The following is a 24500-nucleotide window of genomic DNA, read 5'->3' on the forward strand; positions in this document are numbered from 1 at the left end:
CACTTGTTGACTAATGGTCATCCAATGGGGAACTAGGCTGCGGGCTGAGGCAAGGCCTGTTTGTGCCTGTGTCTCTGGTTTTACTGTCCCTGTGGGAAAAACTCACCCGGCAGGGAAGACTCACTCGGTGGGGACGTCTCGCTGGTCAGTTCCCCTCCTAGAGGTTCCCCTCAATGTACAACTACCACCTGGGCTGGGCTGTCTTCCTCTGCAACGTTCCCAGTGGCCCGGACCTACCTCCTGAACCTGGGAGCCTCACCCTTCGCAGGCGAGTCTCCTTAGGCTGCCCCTCCTCAGAGAATCTGCCTGCAGTCCTGGAAACTTCGCTCCGCCCCTAGGTGTGTCTCTCTGTGGCTCTTCCAGCAAGAAGCCACCTAGCTCCTGGGACCCTGCTCTGCACCTAATCGCCTGGCTATGTGGCCCCTCCTCTGAGCCGCCACCTGGAGCCCCGTACAGTAGCTCCGATACCCAGAGACCCGCCACACACCTCCTCCTCAGGACAGCAGCCCGGTTTCCGACACAGTCACTAGGAGTCCAAGCAACTTACTTCGCATCTCCTCCTCCTGCCTACCGCGTAGCCCTAGGCAGTCACTGCAAATCCAAGTGACCCACCCTGTTCCTCCTCCTCCTCCTTGGGGTAGCCCCCCGGGTCTTCAGGAGCGGTGGCTCCGAGACCAAGTGACCCACCGCGCTCCTCCTCCAGGCAGGCCACCGGTTTTCAGGAGCGGTCACTTTGAGTGCAATCAACTCACCACTTGCCTCCTCCTCTGGCAACCACCTGTGGCTCTGATGCAGTCACTCCTAGACCAAGCGACCCACCGCGCTCCTCCTCCAGGCAGGCCACCGGTGTTCTGGAGCAGTCGTTCCGAGTTCAAACAGCTCGCCATGCAGCTCCTTCTCTGGCAACTGCCTGTGGCTCTGATGCAGTCACTCCTAGGTCAAGCGATCCGCCGCGCTCCTCCTCTTCCTCCGCCAACCTCCCAGTGTTCAGAAGCGCTCGCTCTGAGTTCAAACAGCTCGCCACGCAGCTCCTCCTCAGGCAGCCGCCCGGAGCCCCAGTGGTTGCTCCGAGTCCAAGCGCTGTGCTGAGCCGCCTCCTCTACGATGATCCCAGTTCGTGTTTACCGCTCCTGTGGGGGGAGGGGTGTCTCGCTGGGCAACTCTACTTCACAAAGTTCCCTGCGTTCCAGGGCTACCGCCCCATCCAGGACACCTCCCCAATGGGAGTGACTGACCCGGCGTCTTTGAGTTGGTCCCAAGTCTCTCCCTATCTCCTCTTTTGAATCTTGCGTCCTGGAGCAACGTGAAATGCAGCCGCCCTCTAGTCTGCCATCTTGAAAAACCTGACTCACTTTTGTTTATAGTAGCTGTTTCCCTAAGAGTTTTTAAAAAAATTATAGCTATGAGATTAATCATTAGAATATTATGTGGATTAAGTCCAGAGAGGAATTTTATTTACTCCTTCACTTGTTTACGATAGTCTTTACAACTTTAGTGTATGTAGATAACTAAAACTGAAAAAATTAAACCCAACCTCAAGGAAGAAAAGGCTCACACTGTCAGTTTTCAGTGTAGATCAGTTTTTATTCATACTTCAGTCAGGAAGACATGCTTCCTGTGTTCAGCACTCTCTCGATTTATCAACCAGGCACCCCTCTATAATCCCAGTGGCTGAGGCCAACCTCAACAATTTATCAAGGCCCTAGGAAACTTTGTGAGACCCTGCCTCAAAATAAAAAGGGTTGAAGATATAGCTCAGTGATAAAGTGCCCTTGGGTTCAATCCCTGGCATCCCTCCCATATAAAAATTGACAGTTCATCAACTCATCACTACCTTGGTCAATAAGGAAGTCACATGATAATCACGAACATGTGCTCACACATAAATATAAGATGCAGGATTATTTTAAAGAACTTACAACTTATTTAGGAGACAAAACTAACAATAAAAAATGTTTATAGGTAAATGGTATAATCATTCATAGCATATATAACTCTGTAAGGTGTTTATAGCGATATAGATTGTATGAAAAATCAAGTACAGTCAGTATAGGTACATTTAAAGAATATAGATATTTGAAATATTAAGTCAAAAGACAAATATAATTATGGTAGGTTCATATGAGAAAAGAGAATTCCAGAGGAAAGCAGTGTCGAGCTAATAAATGAATCACTTTTTTTGTTTGTTTTTTAAGAATGTTGAGGGAATAACTTTGAGAAAAATGTGACTTAACAAGTATTGGATAAAATTTCCGAGGTCACCTGAAGTTAGACTTACTGTGCTGGTTGATGATTACAGCTAATATTGAGCCTTTATTTTGTTTGGGATACTCTTTGAAACATTTTGGTCCTAAGAAAAATTCTGTGAGGTATTATTTCATTTTTCAATGAGGAAAGTAGAACACAAGGAAGTTATATAATTAGTCCAATTTGACAATTACAAGTTGTAGGCATAGGATTGCTTATTTATTATTATTTATTTGTAAACCAATGAAAGCCTAATACAGAATGTTTTCCAGTGTCTATAAATATATGTAGTTTGGTAAATATAAAATTCAGTTTTCTAGAAATGATTACAACTTGATATAAGATTAGACCTTGAAGGGAGACCAAGTACAAATGGAGGAGAAAATATTGATTCATTTGAAGGCAGGAAAAGGGTTTTCTTCACTTGTTTAAAGTACTTCTATGATTTTATTGCTGTGATCTGATCCCATCCCCTCAAACACACAAACACACACAGACACTCCTCATTTGGTAATCTACTTTCTTCTATGTATTCAACTTGACCTTCTCTAATTGCATCTAGGTTTTTTCCTATCAATACTAAACGTCCATCACTCAATATCTATGCATCCTATATGACTCTTATTTTCCAGATAGATTTCTTTAAAAACATCTCCGCAATTGCTCCTTCACTTTACCTCTATTTATTGACTGACTTCTCATCCTCCTGCTAATTGACTTTTAACCTAACCAGTTCTCTAAAACACCTCTCCCTGAGGATTATTTTGAAATCCAATCTCTATAGCTCATTCCTTTCCTCTCAAATCTTCTTGGAAGCAGGAGACATCAGTGATATCTTCTTCATTCTTGGAACACTCCTTTTCCTTTGCTTCCATGACATTAAATTTTCCCCCCTACATTCTTCCTACTTCTGTTCCCGAGGAGCTTTCCTTTTGCAGTTTTTCCTACTTGCACCTGCCTCTCAAATGTCAGTTATCCTCAGGGATTTACTAAGGATTGTCCTTAGTTTTTGTCAAAAATACCTTTTTCCTTGGGCAATAGTAAAATTCACATGGTTTCACTTTCCCAACTATATTCTGAGACCTACCTGGAGTTATTAGGTCTCTAGGGGTAGAACTTGTTAAAAGAAAGATTTATTGGGGGTGGGGGGCGGATTTTTAGGTTTGAAACGTTTTGGAAGATACCTGATGTTAATGTCTCATAGATGGTTAAAAATCTTTTTCCAGAGTCAGGGAAAACAGTATGGCTAGAGATTTAAGTTCGGTATTTACGTGAGAGGAAATCAAAGAAGAGAACATGGGGAATTCTTAAATTAAGGTTTAGAAAAGACAGGAGAGGAGATTTCCGACGTTTTTCTCCTGGGCAAACCTTGGCACAGGCTCAGTGGCTCGGGCTGTGGTCCTGCTGCCCAGCCTCAGGAAGAAGGGTCTGACTTAACCCCTCGCCAGTCCTGGTCTTCTGAGACCTTACTTGAGTGATGCCCTGCTATTGAAATCTACCCCGGAAAGATCAGTTAACCTAGATTTAGGTTTAAGGGGATTTCACACATCTTTTGAGAATCAAAATTCTAAAACTATTACTTTTACAACTTCAAATTCAGAAAGCATTCAACAGTCTTTGGAACCCCAAGAAATACTTGAAATAACAATCAGTCATCATTCTAATCCAAATTTAGGAATAATTCCATGGAAATTAAGTCAGCACAGGAAAATCCATTCTTATTCAGCACAATTAATCAAACAGTTAAAGATTTAAACACAAATAAAGAATCTGTTATTGCCATTTTTGTACCCACAGAAATTTGTACTCACAGAAAATTCTAAACCTATAGTTAATTCTTTTATACCTGCCCCAAAGAAAGCATGGAAATGGAAGACATAGACACAGAAGACTGCTTATATAAGGATATAGATCACGGGGCAGAAGTTTTACAAATTGAACATTCTTATTGCAGACAGGACATAAATAAGGAACATCTTTGGCACAAAAAGTCTCTAACCTACATTCAAAGATAACTCTTCCTGAGCTACAAGACCAACAAACTCTAGGAAGATTAAAGTATTTGGAAACTCTTATAAGCCAGCTAAAACAAGAGAACTGGTTATCAGAAGAAAATGTTAAGATTATAGAAAACCACTTCACAACATATGAAGTCACTATGATATAAAGAGGTTTTAAAGCTATGATTTTACGTATGTTTGTTCTAGTTAAACCAAATTTCACGTAAAGTGAACCTTTTCCTATATAAAGTTCTCATCTTAATGAAGCTACAAAAATGCTATTATGCACTGCATCTGTTCTTAAAATGCTCATTAATAAGAAAAAGTAGTTGTTGGGAAGAAGAGAAAAATAGTTATATTATTGGGTAGTTGCTCAAATTAACATATAGTGAATAAATAATGAGTCAGTCATAAAAAAGGAGAACAATGATATGGTCAAAACACCCCCAAATAGATCAGCTTGGCAATACCACTGGCATATGACTTGACTAAAGTACTTATCAACACTGAGCCCCAGTCCCTAATCTATAGACTAAGGGCCCTTACTAGAGCTCTAATAATCAGTTTCTTTGGAGTTCCTTCCTTTGTTTTTATTGATACTTTTATTAAAACATTTTTTCTATAAGATTGTATACACTTAAATGATTGATGTTGGGGAGAATTTGATATTCACTGTTTGAATTCTCTGATCTTTTGGCTCTAGTTAGATATCTTACATAAAGGAAAATACTATTATAATTTTAATTCAGTTGAACTCAGTTTCAGGAGAGATACTTTAAACTTGAAAGAATATATATTTCAGTACCTTATGTATAGCTGACCATCTTCAAGTCATTTAAGTTTTTAACATCCTTATTTACAAAATAATATTTAAAATAAAAAATGTAATAGATTAATTTAAAATATATATTTATTAGAAATTATAATCTGTATCTATTTCTTAATAGGTATATCTTTTAAGGTATGTGATTGTGTCATTTTTTTTAAATCCAAAATAGTAGAGGAATACTTTACTGTATATTCCCACTTAAGTATATTTTATTAAAATTTATAAGCAAATTATAGATAAGTGATGATGTCCTTAGGAAGACAAAGTTTTTCTCTTAGGAAAGAGAAGTGATGGTGATATAAATAAAAATAAAATTTATATCTGCATGAACTAAGAAACATAACTGTAAAATCAAAGACTGTGGTAACATAAATGTGAATAATAGATGATATGTTCTCCAATATCTGTTAAATAAAAAGTACTACCTAAAAAATAAAAAAAAAGGAGAATGGGTATTGAGGCAAAACTGAACCTGTCCAAATAAATTGGATAGACTTAATGTTGAACTGAGTCCAGAAGATAAAAATGTAAGGGAAGAAAGTAATGGATGCAGATAATGGGGGTCGCAGGTTACAGAGTCTTTAGAGATCTTCAGTATGTGTAGAATGTTAAAAGTGTAATCTTCAAAAACGTAGAAACAAATAAATGAATTATAGAAAGTCCACACCACTCTGTCTAGATGTTTGATGGTAAAGCAATCTAAGACACAGCCATGCCCTTTTATTTACTTCGACAAGAGTGCCAAGTACAGTGTCTGGTAAAAACAAGTATTTAATAACTACTTGTTTAATAAACAAATAATTGGATGATTACAATGCAAGGTGAAGGTGGAAAATAGGAAGTTGACTTCTGGGAGGGGTGTATAGTGTGAATGTTAAACATTTGCATTTAAAAAGCTCAAATTTCAAATTCTAGTGTTCTGCAGAGAGTTTTTGCTAGTTGATGAAGGAATTCCTCTGAAACGTCAGGTGACAAACATTTTCAATCTTATATCTGAGAATCAGAGAAATGAATGATATTATCAAAAACCATGATCTGTCAAGTTCCTAAAATGAATAATTAATAGTACTAAGACTTTTACTTGCAGAGGTCTAATAGATCACAGTCTTAATGGAAATATCATCTCTCACCGATTATGACTCGGAAATTAAAAAGTATGTGTGTCTGTGTGTGTGGTGTATTTAAAATGTTGGCTCAGATATGTTTTGTGTAGCTCAAATTTATATTAGGATATGTATTCATTTCATCTAAAATATTTTTAAAGAAGCATTTGCTCTTTCCACAATACCTTTGTTATCCTAGATATTTAGAGCCACGAACCTGTCAATCATATCTGGAATGAATAATGAGGGCATAGATATTAAAATAGAGAAAGAGAAATTATGTCATTTATGTTGCTATTTCTGAGATAAAAACATATATGAGGAAAGAAATTATATAGAACTCCTGTTTTCTTCTTCTTTCCTCTAAATACAACTAGATACACTTGATATAATTCACCAGACAATCATAAAATAAATGTGAAACATAGAAAAATGAATTGACTGGCTAGGTTCCTTAGAACTTGAATAACTGACATGTGTTCAATAGTTTTTATTTTTATCTCCCATACATACTGAACTGAGGAGAGTCTTTCGACCATATAACCAACAGGAGTAGACAGAAAAGAAAAAAATGAAAACAAGAGTGGCTTCATATGACCTTCCAGGGGATCATGGAATAGGAAGCACAATGGGGATAGAGTTGAGAGACCCATACTCTGTGGCTGCAAAGGAAGTAAGAAAAGACAATTATGGCATACTTAAGTCTTGACACAGGCAGCAATTATTTTAAATGTAAATGGTCCAAAAGTAACTAATTAAAATGAAGAGACTAGCTGAGTGAATTTGAATAATATTATCCAAAACTACGTTATAGATAATCTATATCTTTCCAACAAAATTTATAATTTCATATCTAAATCAAATTTAAAATTTCATATCTAAGTGATCTATTTAGAGTTAATTTTAATATAAGATGTGTTTTTAGGTTTTGGTAAAATATTTTAAGCTAAAAATGTTCAATGCCTTTAGCACCATTCGTCCAAAAGACTACTTGTCCTCTGTTGAATTTGTTTGTGTCTGTCTACAATCAATTCGGTAGGTCTCTACTCTGGGTTTGTATTCACATATCAATTGCTCTACAAATACTACTACACTCTTCTAATTACTGTGTCTATATAATAAGGTTTGATAAGGAGAGTCACCCCTACTAGTTTTCTTTATCAAAATTGTTTAAAGTACTCAAATCCTTCTGTTTTTTAATTTTCTACATAAATTTAGAATAGTCTTGTATATATCTCCAAAATCTCTTTAGGCATTATGATAGGAACTGTGCTAAACTTATGTATCAATTTGGCATCTTTACTCTCTTTGGATATGGTATGTATCTCCCATCTTCTTTGGGTTCTTTTGTTAATGTTTTGTAGTGCTCAACATATAAATTGTGTGTGCATTTTGATAGATTTACACCTAAGTAGTTAATTTTTTTGTGAAATTGTATTATAGGTAGTATTTTATTTTTTATTTCACCTAATTGTTCACTATTTCTTTGGTTATTACCAATGAAATGCAATTAGCTTTTGTATGTTGATATTGTTATCTTATGGTCTTGCTATCCTAACTTATTAATTAAGGAGAACTTTTTGTTGATTTCTTGGGATTCTACTTTTATATTGATAATCATGTCATATGTAAATAGGGACAATTTCTTCTTGTTCAGAATTATGTGCATTTTGTTTCTTTTTCTTGACACCAAAAGTATGATATATAAAAAGAAAACCTGATGAATTGAAACTCATCAAAATGGAAAATTTTGATCTGTGAAAGGTCTTGTTAAAAGGATGAAAATACAAGCTATGAAGTGGAAGAAAATATTTGCAACTGTAGTTTTGATAAAAGACTAGAATATAGGATATAAACAAATTCTCAACATTTGATGGTAAGAAAACAACAATAAACAAGGAAACACAAAACCCAACTACCCAACTATAAAATAAGCAAAATTCCTGAACATCCATTGTAACAAACATGGTATTCAGATGATGACTAAGCATGTGGAAAGATGTATGGCTGTGCTAACTAAGGGGAATGTGCAAATTAAGATCACAATCAACTATTACCACACACTTATCAGAATGGATAAAGTGGAGAGCAGCAACGACACTAACAAAGATACGTTGCTGATAGGAATGTAAAATGGCAAAGTCAATTTGAAAAGCAGTTTGGACATTTTCTAAAACACTAAACATGTAGATATTATATAATCTATCAATTTCACTTTTGAACATTTATGCCAGAGAATGAAAAATTATGTTTACAAAAAACCTGCCACCAAAGTCCTCACTATCCTTATTCCTAACAGCCTCAAACTGTAAACAACTCAGATGTTCTACAATGAATGAGTGGCTAAACAAATATTAGTACATACATATATACATACAATGGAATACTACTCAACAATAAAAAAGGAACAAATTATTGATACATTCTATTTGGATGAATCTCCAGGTGATTAACCTGAATGTAGAAAGATAATCACCAAAGGTTTCATATTTCATGAAAAATGTTTTCATTTGTAAACCATTCATGAAGTGAAGAAAGTGGAGAGTAGCCCAGTGTTTGTCATGGATAAGGGAAGAAGGTAGAGGATTGTGGAAGAGAATGGATATAGTTGAAAGGTTACTTAATGATGATGAATACTTAATGTGATGGAACTGGGTTGCATCTTGATGGTGTTGCTGATAACATAAGTCTACACCTGCAAAGTTGTGTACAACAGCACAATCATAGGAACATATGAAAAACTGGTGAAGTCTAAGCAATGTGCAAGTATCTAAATAACATGTGTGGTCAATTTCCTCTTTTTGATATTATACTATGGTACACAATAGGTTGCCATCAAAGGATATTGAGTGAAAAGTATTCTGTTTCTTACAGTTAGGTGTAAAATTAACACAAGTAACAAACTAAAAATGCATACCAAGAATCACACATACAGGCAAGGAAAATACAGCAAGTTTTTGACTCCCTTTTAGTCCATCAAATCACAGAGATAAAAGCTTCTGAGTTGATGATTTTATGGTGTACTCTCTGGGGTTCCTTAAAAAGTGCTACATTCAATATTTTGCTCTCACACAGTGCTTCTTAAATCACAGTATTTAAAAAAATTATTAACAATCCACTTGAGATGATTAAGATCTGGCATATTTACCTACATTAGTTACCATGTGGTTAAGGGACTTTTCCATGGGCACAAAACTAGGTAATAAGATGACAGGAAAGAGAAGTAAAAGTTGAGATTGGGGCCCCTCCTTCCAGGCCACACTAACTTCCTTAAGCATCTACCACTCTTTACACCACCAACCAATCTTCCCTACAGCATATTTCCTTGGTTAGCCACAGAACCCACAACTTGCTCTCCAGAGATCAGCTTCTGAAAAATAAGGGAAGTATGTTAGGATCTGATTACAAGAGGATTTTATACAATAGAAGAGAAGGTTAGATATAATTTGGCAGTATCATCAAAAGCAGTTGAATAAATAAGCACTTTAGGAAGATTTATCTGTTCCGGAACATGAAAAAATGAGATTGGCAAAGTTTAGTTATGAATAATCCTTGCAATAATCCAACTGAGAATTAGGAAGGGTCAAACATGATTTTTTAAGGATAGGAAGAAAGGGACAAATATTTATTGGGCACCTACTATAGATGGTGGACAATAATAAGATTTTTAAAATAATGTTGATCCTATCGATCAAATTTAATTAATGACTTTTGGACACTATAAAATAAAACTAATAAAGCACAGCAGCAAAGGTTTGTTCATGCAATCGTGATTAAGGAATAGAGAAGTTAACTTCTGGCTTGAAGGACTCTATCCAGAAAACAAGGTATTCAAAGAGCAGAAAAAATTGGCTCTGCATTTTACCAGAATTAAAACTGAGTGAAGAGTTAGTAAAATAGATGCCCCCACTAAGATTAAAGTTTCCTCTGCATCATGATGGCATTTTTATAAAATAGTTCACATATTCCAAACCAAGCTGGTCACTGATACACATTTACTCATTGCCAAAATGATCAATAGCTCCAAATGAAACATATGGACACTGGATAACATTTCTTATTAAATTGAGCTGAATACAACCAGAGGAACCAAGCCTGTGGAACTGTGAAAACAAAACTTAAGGATGGGGAAATGTATTCAACCAACACTGCCCTTCAAATGGCTTCTGTCTTCACTTTGGAAGTACTGTCCTCTCTGCAAGGATTGTAAATGAGAATGGTCTGAGCAAAAGTGTGTGTGCAGTGGCTGAGGAATGTTATTACTCTATTGGTGGTTCTCCTCCTTTAGTTTTATAAAAATCCCCTGACGAATTTATTGAAATACAGCTTCTTAGGTTTTGGTGCAATCCTTATTTGATCATTTTGATATGAAACAGAGTGCAGAAAGAGAACTTTTTACATGTATTGTACTCCACTCTCCAAAAGCAGTTGGTTGATTCTTAAACGCTGTATGGATCATCTGGGAAAACATTTCATAACACATAGGAGGGAGTACACAGTCCACACACTATAATGTTGCAGAAGGAAGAGACTCAGAAGGAGGAGGGACCTGGCCCTGGGCCACACAGTGAGTTAGCAAAATATAGATGGATTTAACTACCATTTCTGAACTGTGCTGTTTATCTTAGTCCATTCAAAACATGTCAGTGGCTTTTTAATGTGTCAACATCTCCTTTTTCATGATAACTTTTCTGACCTATAAAGTCCTTGACATGTGTATTGCTAAATGCTGGCTTCCAGTCTTGCCCATGGTATGATTTGATAAGGAGTCAATTGAGCTTGAGAAAAGAGGATTAATAGGCAGTGTAAAACCCTTTGTTTTTCCATAAACACACTTTGCAAGACCTTGAATTACCAACTTCAGGATTATGTTCCCTGCTTTCTCTAGTAGCTTAAATCTTAGTGGGTTAGGTGTTGGTGGTCTAATATGGATATATAAATACATAAGGATCATATCCCTTCTTTTTTCAGGCAGCCTCTCTCTTCTACGAGTTCTTGTATTAGATTAAAATAACAAAAACATTTGTTCTTAGTAAGAATACAGATCTCTCATAGCAAAAAAAAAAAAAAAAAAAAAAAGTAGAGAGAATATTACATTTTTCTAAAGCCTGTTTCCTATTAAGCCAGACTTGATTGGTTTCAGACCCAAGAGACACAGGCCAGTGCTTATTTCCATGGTTTCCTTAAAGTTATATTCCCCCACAAGCTTCCCTTTTCCTATTTTTTCTAGGAAAAGTAACCAAAGGAACACATTTTCAACCTTGATGCTATCTCCTAAGAGGTTAGAAGAATCAGTTAACTTTTTCCTGTATTTGGACTGTCAGTTTCAATATTCTCCCTGATATTACTTTATTTTTTTAATCACAGCCTCTCAGCAATAGCAAATTTTTATTCATGCACATGATGGCTGTGATTTTCTAGATAGAGTTTTGTGCTTTGGAACTTGAATTGCAATGCAATTATCTTTCCTTTTTTACCCTTGCTTTCCAGGGAGATAACCCTACAAATTTTGATTTTCTTGACACAGTGTGGTCTTTGAATTGCAAATTTTCTTTTCCTTCATATTTTTAGGCTGAAATTTTTATATTGAAAAATGCATTCATATATATTTATATACACACATGCCCATATGCATTTAAACATATATGTTTATTAATTCAAATATAGAAGATATATAATAACTCCCTGCTCAGCATTACCTTGAGTTTGTTTTATTTTAATATTTCATGCACATGGAAACAGAAGGAAACATCTCTTCTGGTCATTTTAAAATTGTGATTGGCTAATATAGCTTTTCAATAAATTTTATTTTCATAATTTAAATAAATACACCCAGTTCTTTAGAATTAAAGTTTGAATATTAATTATTATCCTAGATTAATTTTGGAAAGATGAAGGGATAGTAGAACATGATATTTCAAATTATTAAACTTAGAAAGTTGAAATAAGAAGGAATCTTGGAAAAACCCACCTACACTATTGGTGATTTGTAAGAATTTGATTAGAGGAATGATTTCTTGTCCCCTTTCCCAATTATATTTATGGTTACACACACACACACAGACACACGCGCGCGCGCGCATGGAGACACACACACACACACACACACTTTGGTAAATATTCCAGTATGATTTTTGTGTACTTTTAATTCTGGTTCAGAACCCCTAGGTAATTCTGTAAGTACAGATGAGGGTACTTTTGTAATGACTTTGGCATAGAATTAATAGTATAGTATAGCACCTACTATAGCATTTAACACAAAACATTTATGGAATGAATGATGAATAAATGAATGAATATCTGTTTCCTTCTAAAGACAGGTAGTTATCTTTTCTCTTTTTTTATGCTACAGTTCCGATTATTAGAATTCATTGAAATTTACTTCCTTATAAATTTGACTTCTCTATCTATTTCTGCCTCTCATGAAAACAGGGAAAAACACAAAGGATAACATTTTTAAACTTAACTACAGAGATATTTTAATAGTTACCAAGGATCATCTAATTTTTCTCTCTCCTTCCTTCCCTCTTCCCTCCCTTTCTTCCTTCCTTTTCCTTTATGATACTGGGGTCACACCCATGACTTTTTTGTATATGGTAGGTAAGTGCTCTACCACTGAATGACATCCCAATTTCATTTTTTTAAATTAAACATAGTTCTTGAAATAGTGCACAAATTAGTGTCCTGCATCTCTTACAACTCTAGTTATACAGTGATACTTCCCTGAATCCTTATATATATCCCCTGCTTAAAAGGTGACTCAGAAGGAGAGCAATTCCCCAGATTGTCCTGGGGCCCTTGAAATAGGGCAATGACCACTTTCAATCAAAGCACTTAATTTTCATCTTTTCCATACACTTCTCATCATTGAGATTGATGGCACAGTCACTTGAGAAAACTCATTGGCCTGGGACCTTTTTCTCTTGCTGAAGGTAAATGAAAGTTAAGAATATGAATCAATAAAGTTCTCTGAACTTGCAAAAACAAATGTCTAAGAGACAAGTTTAAGAAACTATTTCTGCTTATAAACTAAATAGATTTTCCTCAAAAATGGAAAGGATTTTGGTGGATAAAATCTGAGAACTTTTCTCAACAGTCTCAATCCCTTTTATTCATAGAGATAACCACCATCCTAGTAGTGGTAGGCTGTGTACATTATTAACTCTCAAAATCACAGTAGAGATCTTTGGGACACAGTGAATTAACATCAATTGACCAACTTGATCCACAGCAAATGAATTAGGTTTGTGCTTATCTTGTGAATTTGTTGATCTTCTAGAATGTTTATATATATGCTCATTATGGAAGTTGGGCCTTTTGGGGCACATTTTTTTCAAATACCCTTTTTGTGCCTTTCCCCTTCTCCTTTCCTTCTGGAATCCCCATGCTACATAAATCAGGATGCTTTATAGTATCCCATAGGTTCCTTAGGTTCTGCTTACTTTTCTTTAATCCTTTTTCTTTGTGTACCTCTAGTGGGATAATTTCAATTGACCTATCTGTAACTTTGCTGATTGGTTTGTTTACTCAAATATGCTATTGAAATTCTCTAGTGTTTTTCATTTCAGTTATTAGACTTTTCAGCTTCACCATTTATGGTTTTCTTATAATATGTATTTGTTTATTAATATTCTCTACTTGTTAATACATCATCTTCTGATTTGCTCTTATTTGTCCATGGTTTCCCTTACTTCTTTGAACATATTAAAACCTTTGATTTAAAGTCTATCTGATAAGTGTGTGGATTCTTGCAGATAATTTTTGAATTATTTTTACTGTGTAAGAGTCATAATTTTTTATTTCTTTGAATATTTTATATCTTTTTTGTTTGACAACTGGGCATTTTGAATGTTAAAATGTGGTCATCAAAATTTTCACCACCTTAAAAGTTCTTTTTTGTTACTTTCTTTGGCTGTAGTATCTTGTTTACTTAAAGATGTTTCTAAGTATATTTAGAAAGAATATATTTCAGGCCATGTGTGATCTCTGAAGTCTAAAAGTGAGAGGGTAGCGTGAGATAAAGAAGGAAAAGAAAGTCTTTTCAGTCTTTGAAGATAGGCTCTGTTTTGAGGGCACCCCTTAAGTTCTTTGAAGGTAAGTTTGTTTAGTGGGCACTCCTAAAATGCTGAGCCAGGTTATTTGCAACTTTGCCTTAACCTTCACTTCCTTCTTGCCCTTACTCCAGAAATCAGTTAATGGCGAAACTGTACAGTTTTTTCTTTTAATCTAAACAGTCTCTTTTTTTTCCCTCTATGACATTTACGTCATTTTCTAAATTTCTCAATATACACAAACAATTTTCCATGCCCTAGTTTACCAAAAATATTCCCTCCAACTTTCCTCCCAGGCTTTGGACATTCTGTTGGGTGCCTCATCCATAATCTTTTATCCTGCTTCTTTTGGAATCAGGGAGCAGAGGCCCACAATGGGAGTATAGGCTGCTGTTTTCAAGACCACCATAGAAAGAGGGAATGAGTGGGACAAGAACAATAAAAATGACACAAATCTTTTCTTTTTCATGATTTAGCATTCATTTGGTTGCTATAAATCTTTGAATTGGTTTCTGGATTTCTAACAAAGTTGATTCTGACAGTCTGTGTTTGATTTTTCTGTTTTTATGAATGAATAAGCTTTTAGAGCTGTGTACTTGGCAATTTTTGCTAATGTCAATTCCTTCACAACAAATAAATTTTGAGACTGCCATGTGACTCATTCATAGATTCTGACTTAATTGTTTCTTTAGATAGCCCTGATCTGTGGTCATCCTTCATGAAACATGGATAAAATAGCTACTTTAAAGTCGTTGTTTGAGAAGTTCAATGTCTGAATCTCTTCAGGTTTGGCATCTAAGATTATGTTTTCTCTTGAGAGTTGTTCACTGGCTTATTATATACTGAGAAGTTTTGGATTGTATCCTGGACATTTTGAATGTTATATTATGGGTGTCTGGGTTCTGGTAGCATCCTTTAGGAGGTATGTTCATTTTTTGTTTATTTGCTTTATGCACGATCAATTCAGTTAGTTTCCAAACACAAGCCACCTTCTCTGGGTTGGTTCTGAAGCCAGTATAGTTTCAAAGATTTTGAGGTTCTGTTTTGGTGCTCTTCCAGGGCTAGTATGGAAATTGGCTGTGATATACACTGTTGCATTGTCTGCATAGCCTTTGCAATGTTGAATTGGGTTAGTTCTGCACATGTACAGCTTGGGGAGGAGTATGAGATTTCATACATAGACTGAAAGAATGCCTTTCTCCACCTGTTTCTATGCTGGTATCCCACCCCACCTGCCCACCCACCCTCCAAATTTCTTTGCTGGTTTGCAAGGGCTCCTTTACCTTGTGTTCTTTAGAGCTTTAGCCTCTCGGTGCTTTCACCTACTTTTCATGATTGTATCTGTTTGAAACAAGTCAATGGGAAAAAAAGAGGAAAAAATTGATAAAACTCCTTCTCACTCCCTTTGGTGCACAGGAACCCCTTCCCAATACTCAGTTCAAAATGAAAAACAAAATTTTCCTTAGTTTTATGTGACTACAGTGCTAGACCACCACTGCCACAATCAGAGGGATTTGACTTTCTGAATGGGCTTGCCCCAGGGTTGGGGAGTAAAGCAAGAAAGGAAGGAATGGTGATCCACCCTTATACCTTGTGTGGTGCAGGATCCTCCCTGTAGGGTCTTCTAACCAGAAAAAGAGATTTTTCTTGGAGCTTTTTCTGTCCGTACCCACTTCCCAATTCTAAGATTCAAGCCTCCCTGGAGTCTGAGGCAAGAGATATGGGAGGAACAAAACAGATAAATTAACCAACCCACAGGAACTCAGTATCATACATATTTTTCTCAGAACATTATTTCCTTTTTCTGTCTTCCATCATTTGCTTTTCAGAGTCTAGATAATTATTTATTTTGTCCAATATTTCTAGTTGTAATCAGATGGAAAAGAGTGTATTGATTCCCTATGCATCAAATCTGGAAGCTTTTTTGATTTTATGAAATAAAATATATCAAGAAACAAGTAAAATAAATATGTGGCCAAATGAAGTGCTCAGCTTAAAAAAAAAAAAAATTAGCACTTTGAACATCCCCATGAAACGTTCCATGGAACCCATCTCATCATAACTGCCTCTCTTCCTTTCTCCCAAATTAAATATTGTCATGACTTTTGTAATAACTACTTCTGGGTGAATCTAGCATTCATTGTGCATCTCCAGACATTACATTTAAACCCCAACATCTCTTTTTATTTGATATGTTATTTGAATCTTTATAATAATCACCAGGGTCTCCTTCTATTCTTTTATTTTCTTTTAAAAGTTTCTGTTGAATTAGCCAGGACATGTGCTCTCTAGAGGTTCCCAGCAGCCTAGAGAGTGCTGATGGCATGCTCATGGTCCACCTCATGATGCTGTGTGTGTCCCTTTGCTGCAAATTGGCAGGTGGATTCCAAGACCTGATCATGCTCAGGTTGGATACTTTCCACAAGATTATCGGTGATTGTGTGTGTGTGTGTGTGTGTGTGTGTGTGTGTGCGCGCGCGTTAATAAGGAGGTGAAACTGACTAAAGCCTAGATACACCTGTACAAAAATTCCTTAAAACAAAGTTTTCAAGTTGCCTTTCAGGAAAATCCTCTAGAATCCACTACTGAAGGAGAGTTTGAAACTGTTCTTTCAAGAATGAACAGGAGCAAAGAAGCCAGTTCCTTTGGCCAATGACCTTTTAATGTTACTAACTCAAAATCCCCTGCACAGATCATGATAACTGCCCCTGTTACTTCTAAAAGAAACACACAACACAGGAAGAGACATGAGGGCTGTCCATGCTAGTGCAAAAACAAAACAAAACCCCTAAAACTTGTCCTACTCACATTCAAGGAACAAGCAACTTTTCTTTTCTCCCTTGCTATAAACTCCCTGATAGTAACCTATCAGGAAGACAGATTTGAGTTTTCATCTCCTGTCTCCTTGATTGTTGGCTCTTAATAAAGAGTTTTTACTTTTTTACCAAAACACCATTCCTATAATATTCGCATCAACACGTATTGGGCAGCAAATACTTGCTTGGTATCAGATGTACTGTACCTGATGTCATCTCTATATTTCTAATATTAGCAGTTACTGTTTCTAAAATAACTAGATCCACCAATTCATTGAGAATAGTAAATTTGTGGTATTATAGTTTTATTTTCATGTACTAACTGGAATAACTTGATGGTTCCAATGGCACTTCATAGACGACTATGAATCATATAGTTGATTATTTCTTGCTATTTGACAGTTTTTAATATAATGAATTTGTTCCCTATTATCCTCTGAAGGTAATCAATTTGTATTTTTATATCACTATAAGTTATGAGTTTAAGCATATTTGATGTTTTTTAATCCATTGCAGTTATTGTTTCCATCACAGTTTCCATTAAACACCCCTAGCACCACATTTTGAGCCAATCAACCATCTTCAAACTGGTGCTGAGTCCTTTTAACATGATTCTATCAGTCTTCGATACTGTGATAGCTTATATAAATTGGTGTGGAAATGTTCTTTGCCGCGGGATTGATTGGTCAACATTTCTAGACCTTTCCAGAGAACAAAATTAGCAAGTATTCAGTCTAATATTTGCAATTCATGTTCAAGACTTCCAAACATTAAATGTATAGTTACAGTGGGATTCAGGAAATCCCAACCCAAACATGGTTACCCAAGACCAAAATATGAAGCCACAAAATATGCCTTATTGACAGAGATTATTTTGAGATGATTAATCCTTAAGTCGGTGTCTATAATTATTGTGAGTTCTGAATGTTTTTCTCTAGTTGAGTCTATAGAAAAAGGTGACAGAAGCAACATTATCTGAGTTTCTTCATGTGGAAACTGTAAATTTTCTGAATTGAGAATTGAAATTTTGAAGATTTTAAAAATTTCTTGATTCATATTTTCATTCTCTGAGTATCCTAAATATATTGTTTTCTTCTAATATAAAGTATGTGGTTGAACAGATTTATGATGATACTATTTTAGTTAGAACCTTTAATTCTTTAAAACTAGTAATTTTATGGAATTTACCTCATGTTGACTCAGTATTACCATATCAATTTAATCTCATAAGTGGCAGAAGGTTCATGATGATTTGATATCTCAGATTATATGCTTCAATTTTCTAATAGCTCTATTTTAGTCTCATGATTTTGGATATGTGTCTAACATATTTATATTTTCATTTCAGGAAAGTTTATTTCAGTTTCAACTCAATATTTGTTTCCTTAATTTTTTTCTTGTTCATTATCTCCCATTATCCACAATTTATATTTTCTTTCTTGGTTTATCTTTAATATTTGTCACTTTCTATCAAACACTTTTTTATCTTCCCATTCCTGATTTTTTTAAATTTCCACCTTTTTGCCCCTGTTTCATTCATGACATTACCAATATGTTTATTTCTCTTTGATTCCTTCTAATTTAGTCTTAATTTCTGAAACAATATTCTTTTCTTACACTTTTAGTTCCCTTTAATGTATTCTCATCTAATTTCTCAGTTTTTCTAATTCTGATTAATGTTTTCTTTTATACCATGTTGAATTTAATTATTGTTTTTTACCTCCTTTTGAAATAATATATTGCTTTTTAAAATTTTCATTGCCCTCTTTTTCTGGAGTGCTTTCATATCTATGATACATATGTATGTAGGTAGGTATTCGGGTTTGTTTTTTCTTTGCTGTTTTATTTCCTTTGTGTGGAATTTGACCTCAAACTTTTTTTTTTTCTAGTTGACATTGGTATTAGTTTTGAGGCACTTTTCAAATGAGATTTGGTTTGAATAACCTTTTTAAAGATAAATGTTTTGTTTTAGAATATAGTTGTTCAGAAAATTTGTGGTGCTAGTACAGAGAATTCCCCTATACATTCCACTCAGTTTCTCCTATAATTAACATTTTATATTAGTTTAGTAACTGTATCACAATTCATGAAATGATATCGATACATTATTTTTCTTTAAATTCTATATTTTATTCAGATCACTTTAATTATTATCTAATGTCCTTTTATCGCTCCAGGATTCCATTTAGAGAGCATATTACTTGAAGTCATCAGATCACCTTAGGTTCTTTTTCTGTGTGGCAGTTTCTCAGACTTTCCTCGTTTTGATGATCTTGACAGTTTCTAGGTATAGTGGTCTAACATTTGTGGAATGTCTGTCAGTGGGAATTTGTCTTATGTTTTTCTCATGCCTGTTATGGATGATGGGCTTTAGGAAGGAGGGCTGCAGAGGTAAAGTGCCATTGTCATCATATTATACTGAGGGTACATCCTGTCTTCATGACTTACCAATGATATTGGTGAACTTGATCATCTGGCTAAGATAGCACTGGTCAACTTCCTCCACTGTAAAGAGAATCTTTTTCTGTCTTTTTCATACTATACTCTTTAGAAAGAAGTTTTAATGCTTAGTTCACACATAGGGAATTAAGAAATATACTAATACTGGAATTTTTCTTGGTGAGTGATGTATCTATATTCAAAACTTTGCAGGTTTCCTTGTGTTTTTGTGTAATGTTAGAGATTTCCTAGCTGTTTCCTTTTTCCATTTTTATATTTTCCCCTTTATCTTTATTTTCTTCCATCCCCTTCAATTTTTATTCCATGCCCAGATGTCTCTTTTCTGCTTGTGTCCTTGACCTATAAGGAAGTCCTGCTGTCTGTTTCCACATTTCTTGGGGACTTGGTTACTGTACCCATTCAGATCTCATGCAAGCTCCTTTTAACTTCCCAACAATAGCATGGGCAAAGCTCCTTCCCATATCTGCTGTTCTTTAATGGGTCTTCAGCATCCAGTTCATATTTTTTGTGCCTTTGGATTTCTTCTGTCCTCAGATTCATCACAGGTCCCATTTTGCCCTTCTTCTTTCTTCTACACAGAAGTTATACCAAGCCAGTCAGGTTACTATTGGTAGTTTATCTTTACCCTTTTATTATTGGTTATTGGAAATTTTTGGTCCTTAAGTTTTGTTTAAAATGTTAGCCAAGACTTTTAACTTGCTATCCATTAGCTCTGTCTGGTATGTATGCTTGAGTGTGTTTAAACCCACATTCAAGGATTTTTTCCCAGAATCCTACCTGACTTTTTCTGATTGGTTATTTTTATGGTTTGGAAATGAGGTGTCCCCCCAAAGCTCCTGTATCAATGCAGAAATGTTCAGAGGTGAAATGATAAGATCTTGAAAACTGTAACCAACCCTCAGTAGATTTATCCTCTAGATAGATTGATAATTGAGTGAACTAACTGAGTGGTAACTGTAGGCAGGTGGGGCATGGCTAGAGGAAGTTAGTGGTAAGTGGGGGTGTGCTCTTGGGGAGTGTATCTTGTACCCCAGCTTCTCCCTCTCTTTCTGCTTCCTGGCCACCTTGAGTGGAACAATACTTTTCTGCCACATCCTTCAACCATGATGTTCTGCATCATCTTGGGCCCAGAACAATGAAGTTGGATGACCATAGACTAAATCTCTGAAACCATGAGTCAAAATAAACTTTTCTTCTTCTAATTTGTTTTTGTCAGGTATTTTGGTTACAGTAATGAAAAGCTGGACTTACACAGTTAATGATATTACCTTCATACAAAATCATATACACATATAGACTAAATATGAACTTATATGTATGCAAATGGAAAATGCACATGAATATTATGAAATGTTTCCTAAGAAAAATCATAGGACCTTAAATCAAGTCTGTATTTTCCATATAATCTTAGTCCCTTATTGCCTTTAAAGGTTCATTCAAAAGGACTACTGGTTGTTATATAAATATATATTGTTAAAATGAATGCAAGAGTGAATAATTTACATTAAAAAAGCCAAAGAAACATATATCACATATAAGTTGGTCAAAACCACGTAGGAAATACAAAAAATAATATCACTCATCACTCCCTAGACCATAGTTCAATCCATCATCTAAACTCTCATATTCTTCAGATGATTATATCCTTCACATACTTTTTCCTTAAACTAAATAAAATCTAATCAAAACTAAAATACTGTTTTCTAGGGTTCTGAATTGAATTTTCATATGAGATATACAGAGAAATTTAATCAATGATTGTGGTTGGGGATTTAAATCTAGTATTGTTCCTTAATTTGCATGATAAAGAAATACCTTTGTGAATTCTCCCTGAAAAGGTAATCACATACTGTATTTAAATAGACTTGCATCTTTAGCTTAATTTATCTTAAAAAAGAAATATTTTATGTTTTCATTAAATCTGTTCTACAATTTTTTTCATTGATTTAAGATTCTTTTAAGAATGCACATAAACTGCCCACACTAGTAATTACCCTAATTTTTACAAACACAGTCACAATTCAATCATTAAGAAGGGAAGCAAAGCTTTAGTCCATTAGCAGTTGTTTATAATAGTGCATCTCAATTGATTAAACTGTAGATTTTTTTTGTAGGTCTTGTTTTATAAATTGAGCCTAGTCAAGTAAACATAACATTTGGTAATAGTCTTCGTAGCAACTGTCAAAATGACTTATTGTTTTTCCAGGCCTGCATTCCTTCAGAATTAATAATACCTTTGTGCCCTTTATAACACTTATTATTGATGCCATGAAGTTCTCTATATTTAATGAGTAGATGTTTCATTATAGTACATAGTTCTGTTGACAGAGAGAAAATTTTTCTAATCTGTTTCTCTTTTCCTCTTGATTGAAGGACTGTAAATATGCAATTAGCAGTTGAAGTAGAAGTAAAAAGAGGAAAATATCAACTGTCAAGATTTCTGTTGAAAGATACAGGATGCTTTAAGCTAAGAACAACATGACAAAAGACAAAAGCATCCTGGCTAGTGTGAATGGAAAGCTGCAAAATGTTTAAAAATTTGATTTATCTTTTCTTCATGAAATAATTGTAATCATTGTCTTCCATAAGACATAAATTAATGAAAAGACACTTTTTTTCTTACAATGATATGGTTAAACCCTCAGATGTGCTCAGCTTCTGATTTTTCTACTTAATTTTGTCCCCAGTATTTTTCAATAATGAGGGAAATGTCAGAATGGAAGAAAACAGAAAGTATACCTAGAGGAGTTTATGATTTTTAGAAGTGATGTTGGTGTAAATAATAGTATGATGCTAGGAATACTTAGTCAATACCAGCTGGAATATTTATTACTGCCTTCAGTTTGTCAATTTAACCTTGGAAGTAGTAGAAGGGTTATGGTAGTTTGATGATCTCAGATTATGCTCTCCAGTTTTCTCTTACCTCTATTTTGGTCTCATGATTTTGCATAGCTATCTATTTTTTATTTCAAGAAACCTATACCAGATGTAAAACAAACTTATATCTCTCTTAAGTAACAACCTTCAGATATTTTGAAATATAAAACTACATCAGAGTTTTGGCAGTGAGAAATGCACATCATTCCATTTCCAAATATTATTTTATTGAAGATTATATTATTTATATTACTTATATTAATATACATGTGTATGACAATGAAGTTATCACTCATTTATATAATATGTATGATATAGATGTATATTAATATAAATTATTGTACATATTTTGAATGATTTCAATTAAAAAACTTCTCCTGTATTTTTAGTCTGTTTGTAATATAGGTGAGGAAAATTATAAAGTAGACAAATTTCCTGACTAGTTCTATGTGCCCTGGGAATCCTTGTCAGGAAACAATTAGGAAAATCTGAGTTTTTCTCTTTCTTTCTTTCTTTTTTTTTATTTTACTAGGTTTGATGAAGAGTAGAAATTTGTGGGAAAATGTAAAGTACAAAGGATAGAGCTATATAAAAACTGGGGAAACATGGAGAGACCTATTCATCTGGATGCCTCGTGGTGTCTCTTTGTTTGGAGACCAAAAGCTCCTTTTATCTGGGTCTAGGAAGGTATCTCTCACAGGAGCATCTTATGACCTGCTTCAGGAGGCCAGATGCCTTCCTGCAACTTCTATTTCTCAGAATTCTTCAACTTAACATATTTAATATACTTTTTTTTTTAAAGCACATAGTGCCTTCAGTCCTGCTAATCATTTAAGAAGAGCCACCTTTGATTTCGATAGACTCAAATTCTTCCTTACTTTGAAGAGACAAGGAAAGTCTACATTCTTTCTCTTAACTTTACAGTATTATATTAATGTCTAAGTATTTGATTGACTTGGAACTTTTATTTGCCTGTTGTGCGGTAGGGATTCAGTTTTACTTTTCTTTATGTAATGAGCCTTATTTCCCTTTAACTATTGCCAGAGAACCCCTCCTTTCCAGGGATTTGTAATGTCACCTCTTCCATTTATCAAGTTTCCATGAGTAGATTAAGTCTGTACTTGAAATTTTTCTGCTGTTCTGTGTCTGTTGGTTTACTCCTCTACTTACTGCACATTGTCATTGCCATGATTTTGTTGTAGACTCTGAATAACAGTAGGGGCTTCTTCTTAATCATTTCTGTGTTTCCTTTCAAAAATATCACCTTTGGTATTTGTGTGTATTTTTCCATATTACACTTAAAGTTAGTATTTTCAAATTTTCCTCTAAAATATTGGTACGAATTGACTTGGATTATTTATTTTGTGGGGGTACAAATGGGAATTGGTATCTGCCATCTTGAGTAATTCCAATCAATGCTATGATATTTTTTTTACTTTCTTTGTTTACATGTTTGTCCATATACTATTAGAGTTTTAACATTTTTGCTTATTCTCCATTTTTAAAAATGTTTAGTTGATTTGTATCTTCTTAAATTTCATTTCTACTTATTACTGGTGTACTGAGACAAAAAGCTGAATTTGCAAGGTAGTCTTATATCTGACCACCTTGCTGATGTGACAGAGTCAAACAACTATCTAGGATTAAAGAGTGGAAATCAGCTCTGAATGAAAAAGCAAAAAACAGTCCTGCCATTAATCAGGACAGACACAGATAAAGTCAGTAGCAAAGTGAACAACATTCTATCTCCAGAGGTCTTGCTGCAGTTGTAAAATGCCATAAAGACCCTACAATGAGTGATTACTGTTTACCCCGAAATAATGACTCAGATCTGCTTTGCTTGTTTCATTAATTACAGAGGATATCCAATTGCTTAACTACCCTCATCTCAGAACAGCCAATATCTGGTTAATCCCTGAATCTTCAAATCCCTCTTTAAAAAACAGCAACTGGCCCAGAACTAGCCTTTTCCCCCTTAGACCCTTCTTAGAATCTTTCAGAAGGAACACAAAAGATCACTTTCTTTTCTGTCTTGTTTATCAGCATTCCATCTTTCCTTAGAACTTCATCCCTAAATGCAAACTAAAAAAATTGAATTTTATTAGATTACAAGCTAT

The 24500-nt window shown here is 34.9% G+C and overlaps 1 pseudogene; it reads left to right on the forward strand.

Annotated features, from left to right (window-relative positions):
• The window catches only part of LOC124984017 (THAP domain-containing protein 5-like), a 125631-nt pseudogene extending 121217 nt beyond the window's left edge, over positions 1–4414 (forward strand).
• Positions 4415–24500: the final 20086 nt, after the last annotated feature.

The sequence above is a fragment of the Sciurus carolinensis genome, chromosome 1 (assembly GCF_902686445.1).
Source record: "Sciurus carolinensis chromosome 1, mSciCar1.2, whole genome shotgun sequence".
NCBI classification, from domain to species: domain Eukaryota; kingdom Metazoa; phylum Chordata; class Mammalia; order Rodentia; family Sciuridae; genus Sciurus; species Sciurus carolinensis.